Source organism: Miniopterus schreibersii (assembly GCF_964146895.1).
Source record: "Miniopterus schreibersii genome assembly, chromosome: 1".
Lineage (NCBI taxonomy): Eukaryota > Metazoa > Chordata > Mammalia > Chiroptera > Miniopteridae > Miniopterus > Miniopterus schreibersii.
Genome location: NC_138101.1, coordinates 111,375,188 through 111,388,010, shown reverse-complemented (window position 1 = coordinate 111,388,010; position 12,823 = coordinate 111,375,188). Strand labels below are relative to the sequence as shown.

The 12,823-nt window shown below is 39.9% G+C and overlaps 2 long non-coding RNA genes and 1 pseudogene across 4 annotated transcripts in view; all 3 read right to left on the bottom strand.

The window, feature by feature from the left end:
• LOC308556029 (eukaryotic translation initiation factor 3 subunit E-like) overlaps positions 1-655 on the bottom strand; it is a 9,153-nt pseudogene extending 8,498 nt beyond the window's left edge. Inside the window, exon 1 of the transcript in view lies at positions 1-655. This exon is cut by the window's left edge and continues 405 nt beyond it. The product of the transcript in view is annotated as a eukaryotic translation initiation factor 3 subunit E-like (transcript).
• LOC308556033 overlaps positions 1-12,823 on the bottom strand; it is a 160,081-nt gene that overhangs the window by 146,385 nt on the left and 873 nt on the right. The gene's annotated exons all lie outside the window — the stretch shown is intronic.
• LOC308556041 lies at positions 8,722-12,715 on the bottom strand. 2 transcript variants are annotated; one of them, XR_013998662.1, is made up of 4 exons: positions 12,641-12,715; positions 11,905-11,974; positions 10,869-10,958; positions 8,722-9,252 (listed from the first exon to the last, which is right to left on the bottom strand). It is a non-coding gene; the product is annotated as an uncharacterized lncRNA (long non-coding RNA). The 2 variants fall into 2 exon arrangements; XR_013998663.1 differs by lacking the exon at positions 10,869-10,958 and having other exon boundaries at positions 8,723-9,252.

Sequence of the window (12,823 nt, the reverse complement as noted above, 5' to 3'; positions counted from 1 at the left end):
ATGCTGCATTAAGATTTCAGAGGTCAGTTGTCCCCAGAGTGAACTCAAAGCATTTCTATCTGTTGCTGGAACCAACACTCTAAAGAAGTAAAGATATTCTGCTGCTCCATAGGAATTCCCACATTCATACTGGAATTTTGCATATCTGTAGTATTTAAATATTCTTGCCTAAAATCATGCTTGTCTGCTAGGTAGTCAAACAGCATCTGACCATCCCAGGTTGACTGGATTTACTTTGTAGTTTCTGGATCTTCAAACATCTTCATAATTGGTTCTGTTTCTGACTGAAGCAGTTTCAATTGTGTAACAACTGAGGGTTTTTTTTTTCTCTCAAAGGTTGAGGAATACCATCAGAATAAAGGTTTTTGTATACATCCATAGCAAAGTCTACCATGTTGGCATCACTAAAAGATCCAATTTTCCTTGTTATAATTATTTTTCATTATATATCTCCTTTATAAGGGAAACTCAAGCAACAAAAAGACTAGATGCTGATCCAAAAAATAGGCAATGCGAGTAATCAAGTTGTACTCTGCCATCTTGTCAAGGAAAAAAAGAGGAAGGTTGGGGAATAGTGATGTGGATGGGCACAAGAGAATTTTTGGGGTGATAAAAATGTTATCTTGATTGTAGTGGTGGTGGTTACATTGGTGTTTTAAATTCTTAAACTCATGAAAATGTTTTGATAATTAAAATGGGAGAAATTTGTATTATGTAAACTATACCTCATTAAAATTGATTTTTAAAAAGACAAAGGAAATAAGAGGCATTACCAATATGATCAGGTTTAAATTTTCTTAGTTGAAATCAAATCAAATTCTAGTTCTTCTCTAAGATTGTTTTGGTCATCTTGACTGAACTGGGATAGCCAAAAATGTCAACTTCATATCTCCAAATAAAACTTTGCAGATAATTTGTATTATTTATGCAGCTAGCTAATTCTTTACAAGTTTATAGTATGTTGACATTTAAAATTTAAATCTCTAGCCTTGGCTGGTGTGAATCAGTTGGTTGGAGTACTGTCTCATTTACCAAAAGTTGCAGGTTCGATTCCAGGTCAGGGCACACACCCAGGTTGTGAGTTCGATCCCTGGGTTTGGGGTATACAGGAGACAACCACCTGATTTTTTTTCTCTCTCTCCCTCTCCTTTCCTCCTCTAAAATCAATAAAAACGTATCCTCAAGTGAGGATTTAAAAATAAATTTAAATCCCCGTGGTTCTAATGAGTGAGACTGGGTGATAGTGATGTTACCATTATACACTTCAGAATTAGAATTGTAACATTCTTTATAAATATCATTGTTAAATACAGCTTAATGCTTCTGTTATTCCTCAGACCCATCTCACAACCTCATCATTTTTTAGTCATAAAAATAGCACTCTATAATACAAAAATTCCTTACTGCCTTTTAAATTTGGGGGCTGAATAAATGAGTTTCCCATTAAGTCTCCCCAGACCACTGAAGCCTAAAATGTTGGTTCCCTCTCTCAACTCTTAGACTAATTACTAGGTGGACTGCTTCTTTGGCAATTTAACTTTTCCATATTTACAAAGTCTCATTCCAACTGGTTTTTCAGATCCTTCAGCCCACGGTAGATACCCCAAGTGTTTGTTGATTTAATTTTGCTGTATTGATTAACTGAATTAAGGGACTTATTCAACTACTTTGTTGGACAGAGCTTTCATTACAAATTGAAATAAGCTCAATGTTTAGTAATTCCATAGAGATGTTGTAGGTATTCAGAACAGTGTTGATAGATCATGCTGTTTAATTCACAGAACTCAGCTGCTCTAATTCTCCTGAGAGTGGATAGAGAAGGCATTATTAGAGGAGACAGAGACCTGGATTCTGGAGTGGCAGTAACAGGGCTGGATCTGGTTTTACAAAGCAGGTACCGTGATCCTCTCATCACCTCATTCAGGACAAGACTCCGAGTTCCACATGCTGGAATCCTCTTTCTATGCAGAAATTACTTAAAGGAATTGAGCCTCGTTTTGCTGAGTTTGAAGTTTTTTCATTCTCCCTTTGTATACAAAATATATTTAATTTTGTATCTTCAAGTTTAGACCTTTGGAAAATACTTTCAATGGAGAAGACAATGGTCTGCATTTTGGAGATTTAACTCTTAAGATGTTTTAATAACTAAAGGAACAGGTAGATTTAACATAATGCTTATATAGTTCCCTATACTCAGCCTTGGGGAGAAGTTAGTGGAGAGAGGCAGTGATGTGGCATGACCCTCAAAAAGACAGAAACTAAATGATTGGACTAAAGGTATCTTAGCTTAAGTAGCAGCATAGCTAGTATAATTTTACAGTAAGTTAAATAAAATGGAGAATAATATGTTCAGGACCCAAAGGCAAGAAATTGCACCAGCATTTTTTTGTCTAAGAGCTAGAATTCTGAACAGAATGTAAATTTCCAGGCTGCACTTTCCTGCAGTAGAACCATGGCTTCCACTTGTATCCAGGCCTTATTGCAATGCATGAGGTATCCTCCAACTTGGAGTCTGCTCTATCGTGAGCATGGATTCTACTTTACAGTCTTTGCTTGGGTTTTTGTTGTTGTTGTTGTTAATCCTCACATGAGGATATTTTTTCCATTGATTTTTTTAGAGAGAGTGGGAGGGAGGGAAGGCGAGAGGGAGGGAGAGAGGGGAGAGAGGGAAATATTGATGTGAGAGATACATCAACTGGTTGACTTCTACATGCACCCCAACTGGGGCTGGGAATTAAACCTGCAACCCAGGTACATGCCCTTGACTGGGAATCAAACCCATGACCAGGCCGATGTTCTAACCACTGAGCAACACTGGCCAGGGCAAAATCCTTGCTTGTTTTAGAAATCACAATGATTTAGACAAAGACTAGAGGAGGGGGAAAAGCACGTAAGGTAAAAGGATTTTGTTAGGCTATACTTTTTTGGCGAAAGGAAATAGGAAATGCATTATTGCTTGTGGAAAAGATAAAGATTTAATGAAAAAAATATATACAGAGGAAAACAAAATCAACTAAGTTTTGTATTTTGGATATAATCATTGTTAACCAGTCTATTTGTGAATATCCCTAAAGCATCTCTTTGCATGTTATTCATAGGGATATACAGTTTTTTTGTAAAAAGGATCAATCTGCCTTTTCTCTCAACTATATTTCATGGCTTTGTATAATAAATGTAGATATATACCATCTTTATTTTTATGACTTCACAGAATTCCATTGCATGTAGCAGAATTTACTTAACTAGTTGATTCATAGGCATTGAGTTTGCATTCAATTTTTCAATTTTATAAATGGCAATTTTTACTATATTTTGCCAAACAACCTCTATGAATATTAGTATTTATTTCAAATATTTTTAAATCAGTTATTTTTAAGTAGAAAAATATGATATAGCAAGGTGGAAGTGCTTTTATTTCCAAAGAAGTCCCTTCTTTTCCTACCTCATTCATACCTTTAGAGTATGGAAGATAAGATAAATCCTGTTCCTCTTTTCTGTTTAGCAAAAGGCAACACTGTGAACTATACATTTTGGGAGCAGGTACAATGAGTCTTTCCCTACACTAATTTTACTCTTTTTCACCTGATTCCCTTTGCACTTGGTGCCCCTCTTTCCCTGTGTGCCCCAAGGTCCTCCATGGTGGGTCTTGGCTAGACCCCCTCCCAGAACAGGTCTTATTCTCTCATTGTTCCTTTTTCTCTGGCCCCTCAGTTTTATGAGTGAAGATGCTGCCCTGTGTTCTACTATTCATTTAGTGACTTGAGAGGTGAACACTCTGGCTAATCAGATATACTAACTGGTACTATGTTATTAGAGAATAGGTAACATTTTTTGTTGCTGTTAATCCTCACCCTAGGATATTTTTCCCCATTGATTTTCAGAGAGACTGAAAGGGAGGGAGGGAGGGGAAAAGAGAGAGTGAAAGAGAGAGAGAAAGAGAAAGATCAATTCGAGAGACACCCATTGATTGGCTGCCTCCCACACTCTCCCAGACCAGCTGGAACCTGTGATTGAGCCTGCAACTCAGGCATGTGTCCTTGACTGAGAATCGAACGTGGGACCCTTTGGTCTGTGAGTGCATCCTCTAACCACTGAGCAACACTGGCCAGCCCGAGAATAGGTAACATTTTAATGTGTGAATATTCCAGTAATCACTTATTAAAGACAACATGAGATTTTAGGGACTTATTCCCAAGGGATAGCCAACTGGGAATTTCAGGCACTCTGTTAGGGAAGAAGTTTCTATGAGGTTTGTAATGGTCATGGGGTCATTTCTTGAGAGCTTTGGAGTAAGGTGATACTATCATGAAGATACATTGCTGGTATTGTCAACTATAAGTTCTCCTGCTGGACAAAATGGAAAATAGAAATGATAACAGGATACACTGAAGCAATTTGGAACATGGAAAAATAAAATGCTGAAGAACTGTCAAGGCTGGATCTAGTTTTCTACCTGTATGCAGCTTCCCTGTTAGGTGTGCAAAATTTTATTCTGGTCCACTGTAGGGAAACTAAGGTGAGACAATGACTGCTTTGGAGATTTATCTGGAGAGTGCCTTGATGACTTTTAGGTGCCACTGTTCTCAGTAGCAGAGTATCTCTTAAGCATTACTTCTCTTAGTAACAGGGCTACAAGTTCTGCTTCCTACTTCAGAGTTTACTTGGGACAAATGTGGGTAAAAATACTACATACATATTGATAAATGCTGTGGTGTGGGCATATATAAGATGCTGTGAGAATCAAGGAAACCCATCCAATTACTGATCATAGAATGGCCAGAAGTTCCTCTCTTAAACTTGGAATTTCAATAAATAAACAATTCATTCCCTATCCTTCCCTTGCTGAGTATAAACGAAGGAGAGAAAGAAAAATACCAGAAGGCTGAGGGGGTAAAAAAAATGTTCAGGCACTTGCCTGCCTTTTATTCAGGTAACAAATAGTCCTTGGGTGCCCCCTAGATGCCATGCATTGTGGCGAGCACAAGAGGAATGAGGGAGGCTTGGGCACTCTTTAGGAGCTTACAGCTTAACAGGGAAGATAAAAAAAATTAATGCATAGCCCGCCCGGGTATGGCTCAGTGGTTGAGCGTTGACCTAGGATACAGACGATCAGGGTTCGATTCCCAGTCAAAGCATATGCCCGGGTTTCGGGCTTGATCCCCAGTCGGGTGTGCAGGAGGCAGCCAATCAATGACTCTCTCATCATTGATGTTTCTATCTCTCTCTCCGCCGCTCCTTTCCTCTCTCTAAAATCAATAAAGATATATTAAAAAAAAGAAAAAAAGAGAAAAAAAATTAATGCATAAAAACAACAAAAGTAGGAAGAGATCAGTGGTTTTATATAAAGCGTATATGAGTTTATGATCTCCAGCATTAGGGACTGAGAAAAAGCAGTGCTTGTGTTGGGCCTTGAAGGATAAGTAGGATTAAAAACAAATGGCAGCTTTGTCCTGTGGAGTTGGGTGGGCTTAGCCATGGCTAATTTGTAGCTAGTTGAGGTGCTAATCCAGACTGACTTTGGGTGTGTGAAGTTTGTCTTCCATGGCTTCGGGGGGTGGGGTGGGGCATCTGCCCGACTTCTGGCCTGACTTCTAAGTGCAGTTGTGTATCTCCCAGGAGGCCCCAGAGCCAGTGCACTCGGTGGACAGTTTCACACCACATCGACACATCATCCAACCACCTCCACAATGACACACTCGAGGGGCAGACTCAGTGGGTATCAGAGCCCTGCTGAAGTACGTCCTGCTCTGTGGTGAGGGCCCCTGCACAGCTGATCATCCACGGTGGTTGGTGGTGGCAGCCAGTCCTTTCAGTGGATAGGCCTGGGGGTAAATCCCGCCCATTGATGTGCTAACAGCAATCAAGGCTCAACTATAACAGGAGGGTTCTACACAGCCCAGAGGAGGAGGGGTTGTACAATTGGAGTGCCCAGCTTGGGTGATCAGGGAGGCTGTGCCACTGGACCCTACAGGACATCTACTATAACAGGACGCTCTACCAAGCCCAGGAGACATAGCAGCTCTACCTAATACAGAGAAACAAACACAGAGAAGCAGCAAAAATGCAGAAACAAATAAACATGTTGCAAGTGAAAGAATAGAAGAAATCTCCAGAAAAAGAACTAAATGACATAGAAGCAAGCAAACTACCAGAGTTCAAAGCAATGATTATAAGGATGCTCACAAAACTTAGAACTTCAAGAAACTTACTAAGAACGTCGACAACATAAAAAAAGGACCAGTCAGAAATGAAGGACACACTAACTGAAATAAAGAATAATTTATAGGGGATCAACAGTTGAAGACAGGATGCTGAGATTCAAAGAATTTGGAATATAAGGAAGCAAAAAACACCCAATCAGAACAGCAAAAAGAAAAAAGAATTAAAAAAAAATGAGGATGGTATAAGGAGCCTCTGGGATAACTTCAAACATATCAACATTTGCATCATGGGGATGTCAAAAGGAGAAGAGAGCGAGCAAGAAATTGGTGAAGGAAATAGACATACAAGTCCAGGAAGTGCACAGAGTCTCAAACAAGATGAACCCAAAGAGGCCCACACCAAGACACATAATTAAAATGCCAAAGGTTAAAGACAGAGAGAATCTTAAAAGTAGCAAGAGAAAAGCAGTTAGTTACCTACAGGGGAGCTCCCATAAGACTGTCAGCTGATTTCTTAACAGAAACTTTGCAGGTCATAAAGGAATGGCAAGTAATATTCAAAGTGTTGAAAAGCAAGGACCTACAGCCAAGATTACTCTACCCTACAAAGTTATCATTCAGAAGCAAAGGAAGCTTTCATTCAAAAGCTTCCCAGACAAGGAAAAGCCAAAAGAGTTCATCACCACCAAACCAGTATTATATGAATTATGTTAAGAGGTATTCTTTAAGAAGAAGATAAAAAATATGAACAATTAAATGGCAATAAATACATATCTATCAATAATTCATTCTATAAACAAAATGAACAAACAGAACAGAAAACAGACTCACAGATACAGAATACTTTTTGTTGGTTGCCAGATGGAAGGGGTTTGGGAGGATGAGTGAAAAAGTCGAAGGGATTAAGAAGTACAAATTGGTTTTTACAGAATAGTCATGGGGATGTAAAGAACAGCACAGGGAATATAGTAAATAATATTTTAATAAATATGCATGGTGTTGGGTGAGTGCAGGATTTATTGGAGTGATCACTTATTAAGTTATGTAATGTCTGGTCACTGAGGTGTACACTGGAAACTAATATAATGATGTATGTCAACTGTAACTGAAAAGAAAAAAATTTTTTAAAAGACAGGTCATAATTAAAATACAAAAGGTTAAAGACAAAAAGAGAATCTTAAAAGCAGTTAGTTGCCCACAAGGGAGCTCCCAAAAGACTGTCAGCTGATTTTTCATCAGAAACTTCGCAGGCCAGAATGGAGTGGCAAGAAATATTCAAAGTAATTAAAAGCAAGCACCTACAACCAAGATAGCTCTACCTAGCAAAGCTATCATATAGAATCAAAGAACATTAAAAAAGATAAAAAATATGAACAATAAAATGCCAATAAATACATGTCTATCAACAAATTAATCTTTTTAAAAAAAATGAAGCAGCATAACAGAGACAGACTCATAGATGGAGAGAACATTTTGACAGTTGCCAGATGGGAGAGGGGTTAGGGGGATGGGTGAAAACGGTGAAGGGATTAAGAAGTACAAATTGGTTGTTACAGAATAGTCAGGGGGTTGTAAAGTACAACATAGTGAATATAGTCAGTAATATTATAACTAGGTATGGTGTCAGGTGGGTACTAACTAGAGTTTTTTGGGATGATCACTTAGTAAGCTATATAATGTCTAATCACTGGGGTGCATATCTGAAACTAATATAATATTGTATGGCAACTGATTGAAAATTAAAAATGACTTAAATTTAAATAAAAATTTAAAGTAAAAAAACAACAAACAAACAAGAACAACAACTCATGGCAGCTGGGGCAGGGGAGGAGGAAGAGTATTTTCAGGGGATAGGGTCACATGAGTAAAGTGAAAGTGAGTTGTGAGCAATTCTTGTTAGCTGGAGAAAATTCAGCTTGAATGCCAGGCAAAGTGGCATTCTAAAAACAGTAAGAGGCTATTTACATATTTTAAGCGGGTAGTGACAGGACTGCCCACTTCAGTACGATCTACCTAGTTGCTCCTGGGGACCCCAGGACTATTTGAATGTTGAATTATAGCAGCAGAGTGTTTTGAGTTCCTTCAAGGTGAACAATGTGAGGTAGAGGCAGTCAGTTAACATAACTCATTAACTATCTAGTTTTACTTTTAAAATGCTGTTGCATTTTGTTGTGTTGGAAACGGTCTGAATTAAGGCCAGTTAACTAAGATAAAGGTAAGTGAAAGTGTGTGGATCATGGGAGACATTCAATAAATCCCTGGCCAGGGCCATTAATGCCAGTCATCCTGGACTAAAAAGACTTGTTGCATGTGTTGGGAAGAGTATAAGGTAACAGAAGCAACCTTCCCATCCCTTTCCCAAATAGTCAGTGGGATCACAAAGAGAGGTCCAGAAAAAATGGATCCAATTTCCTGGATCAGGTGGATCTTGAACATATATACCAGGGTATATTCATGGAGTTTCCTGTTTTCAGGAAACTTTGGCTTCAATACTGAAGGAGTGGTATACTAAAAGAGTGTATCAGGTATTTAATTCTTTTAATTTCCATGGGGACTAATCTGCCTTTTGCCACCAAAACCCTACCTTAGCTCCAGAGCCTGCCTACTGTACCTCACTGTTCCAACCTGGATTCCCCTATGGGAACCAAGTATATATGACACTCCACAGTTCTAGGTCAAAGTCCCTATTATCTGGGGCTCAATCAGAGAAAGCTGTCAACATGAATACATAAAACTCTATCAAAGAATAATATCAAATCCTGGCCAGATCAGGATTAGGTTTAGCTGCATATAACTTGGGAGTTCAAAATAACACTGGCTTATACAACAGAGTTTATTTCTCTCAGGTAAAAGAAGAGTACAGGGACATTATCTTAGTTCACGGCTTCCATCTTCAAGGTCACCTGGTACTCATACATGCTTGAATTCCAGCCATCATGTCCACATTCCAGAAAGCAGAAAAAAGGAAGCCTCTTCAGAGAGCTTTCCTGGAAGATTCCACTCATATCTCATTGGCTCGATTTAGCCACATGGCCAGCTGTCAACTTTGAGGCAGGCTTACTGCTGTGCCTTCCAGAATGGAGGACCTATACTAAAGGGAGATGGAAGAACCCATGCTGAGTAGGGAAGTGGCAGCCTCTCCCAGTCTGACCTATGCCTGACCTTGTGAGATGCTGGAATTTACCTTATCAAAAGTACATCCTAGTTCTCAGAGTGTTCATGGTGAATGAAGAGGGATAAAGAAGATAGTTTGGCAAAAGAGATTAGACTTAAGGCTGTTTAGCCTGGGGACAGGTGGTGAATTCTCAGTGGTGAGGTAGATAAATCAGTTTCCAAGTGGGCATTGCCCAGGTACCCACAGATTTCGGCTGCCCCGTTTTGTTATTTAAACCAAGGTTTTACTCATGGACAGGAAATATGTGCCATCAGTGTTATCTTCTCCTCCTCCTTTCCTCATGGCAGTGTTTTTCCGTCTTAAGGTGGAACATAACCTCAGAATCCTTCTCAATACAACGTTCCTGGCAGTTACTCTGGTCCAAAAGATTTGCCATTGGTGTTTAAATCTACTAGCCATCTTTAATTGCTTGTGGGAATTTCCAATCTGACAGCCTCTGGGTACAATTCTTTAATTTATGGGATAAATCTCTTAAAGGTGTACTCACAGGTGATAAAGGCATTTATTTATAGGTAGCAGGCTTGGTATTCTTAAGAATTTAGTACTAAATGATTATAATCACTCACATTACTGGACATGTTCTAAACCTGTTCTTTTGACTGTTTATTGCACTATGAGTTTCTCCAGGGCAAGAACTATATCTTATTTTTTGTATCCCCAAGGTGCCTGGTTCAGCACACTTGCAAATGTTTTATCAATAATTAAATCACTTACATTGGTCAAGGTAAAGTGGCTGTCAAAGTAAATCCTTTCCCACTTTGTGAACTGCTTACCATCGAGTACTAAACGGAGGCCTTATTTGAGGAGAGGTCATTTGGGTGACAAGAGAACTGGCGGTACAACAGAGTCTTGGTAATTTCACAACTGCCTTACAAATGTTTGAGTAACTGACATAGCAAACTGGCTACCAGATGACAAGGAAAGGGCAGATATACTCTGAGCAGGCTTTTTTCTTTGTTCCTGAGAGTAGCCTTTTTCCTCCTTCTGACTAAAGGTCCAGGTCCTGGGTTAACTTGGCTCAGTGTTTTTTGTATTCTACAAGGTGATTCAGGGAGTTGTGCAAATGACAGATTCATATTTCATGGCTATATGTACAGTATCTGAAGACTGTACTTATGCTCTACCTAATTTGATTAAGGTGGCCTATACTCACTGATTTGTTTTTATAAGATCTTATAAACATTTAAGTTAATACTAAAGTTCCATATCTACCTCTTTATAATGAACAAATTCTTAAACCCTGGTAACAAAGAAAAATGAAGGAAAAGAATTATGAAATGATTGTCTGCTCAAAGAGCAGGGTTGGCTTTGATTAGATCCAGGCTGATGGTTTCTAAGAAGGCTAAATGTTTTGAGAACAGGGCCTTGGGTTGTAGCTCTCGCCTTCCCTCTCCCACTTCCAGCCCCAATCATGGGCTAGATCCATCCTCTTGAGTAAGTGTCCCCGCATTTAGATTTTCAAGTGATACAATGTCAGAGATGGTATGGCTAAATTTCTGCATAATGCTTCTCCTTGTTGACCTGCTACTTACTCTGGTCAGAAGGGCTGGGCTCCACAGAAATAACAAGGCTCTTTTCTCTCTTTTCCAAGTCTAGAACTAGTCCTAAGCAGTCACTTGCAGCTTTATTCAGCAAGAGAAAAGAGAAGCAACGTGAGTGTCTTTTCCACTCAAAACTCCTACAGATTTCTTTTCTCATTATTCTAATCTGTTCCATGCCGTGTCTGGTGTAGTGATACCTAGAGGTGGGGGCAGGAGGTTGGGCTGGATGCAACTGAGAGGGAACCTTATGGATTTTGTAATCAGAACCAAGGTGCAACCCCCTAGTTAAACCATTTCTCAGTAGTCTTACCTTAGACAGGTTTAATTATTGGAATTAAAGTGTCTATTTGTAAAATGGGAGATAACAGTATAGGCTTAAATGTAAAAAATACTTAGTACAATGCCTGGCTTCTAGCAGGTGTTCAATAAGTGACACCTTCCCCAAAGTGTCGCTATGTGTCAAGCAGGAGGCATCTCTGCCTGGAGGAGTTTGAAGTGTATGTGTGTAGCAAGGTGTGGTGGTTGGCACTCAGGTAAATCACTGATGAGGCTTTAGCACTTATCTTTCCTCCCCAGGCCTGCTGACCAAAGGTCATACTTCTGAAGAAGTCCAACAGGTGCATTTCTAAGGCAAATACAGTAGGAATGCCAAAGAGTAGGTAGGGGTGGTAGAGGGACAGAAAAATCTCTGCAATCAGAGGCTGTCCCATCTTTTGGCATGAGTCTGGCTACCCTGAAACCCCCACTCATGTCTTCTGCCTCCAGATGTTATGTCCAGTGACCCTACAGAAGAGGAACCTTGAGACAGACATGCTGTCAATCGCCTCAGTGCCATTTGGTCTCCCCTCTTAAGCCCTTCAAACCATACCATTAATTGTAAATTTTATAATTAAATAAAAATTAATGTTCCTAAGTGAATATGCCATACACATACGGTTCAGTAATTGAGTGCTTAAGGCGCACAAACTACAAAACAGCAATCAGAATACACAGTACAGAAACCTATCCTGATTTTCAGCCATCCTACCCGCATTGTAGCCCTGAAAATCTGGATGTGCACACTCATTGACTTGTAGTTATGCTCCAGTCCATCTTTCCTGGGAGGCAAGAGCGTCAGACCACTTTAATGAAGCTTATTTTGTCTTGCCGCTATCTCCCCGCATCTTTCAGGCTACAATTCTTCGGAACTCTTCTACACTTTCTTTGTCATCTTGTCAACATCAGCACTTTGCTGCCATTTATTTTCCAAGGACATCCACCACTTATCCTAACTGACATTAATATTGTTGGATCATGGAGCTTTTAAAAAATATGGCCTAATAAATGTATAAACATTACTGAGAGGGGCAGAGCAGGTTAAAAAAGTCCGGATGCCAAGAATTAAACGAATTAATGTTTATAAAGCCTCTGACAAGATGTACACACATGCCGATGCCAGATAAATATGAATTCCCGTACTTTTCTTCCCCTTTGGTACCATCGCTTCACCTTTCTGGGCCTCAGTTTAAAAATTAAGAGCGTTGCACCAAGTTTCTCCGTGTTGAAAACATTTTTTCCTCAGTCTCTCCTCACTGAGTATTTGGAAGCGGGTGGGAAGGTTATTTCCGCCCGAGGCGGGCGGGGGTGCAGACGAGGGTTTGGGGAGCGTCCCACAGCCAGGCGCTTACCTTTACCTCATTTAACGACCTCGATTCACACAGCGACCAGCACGAGAGAACGCAGCAGCGTTTTTAAAGGTAACAGGGATGGCTGGTATTACGTACCTGTCTCTACCTCACATCAACCTCCATGGGACTCAAAATGCTGGAGCTGACTCCACACTGAAGTAGCCCAGGGGCCACCATCAAGTCCTCCGCTAAGCTCAAAGCAGAAGAGAGAGCTTCCAAGTCAAGGGCAGCTTCCTCTTAAAAGCTTAGAAAAAAGAAAACGAAGAACGCCCCCCGCGC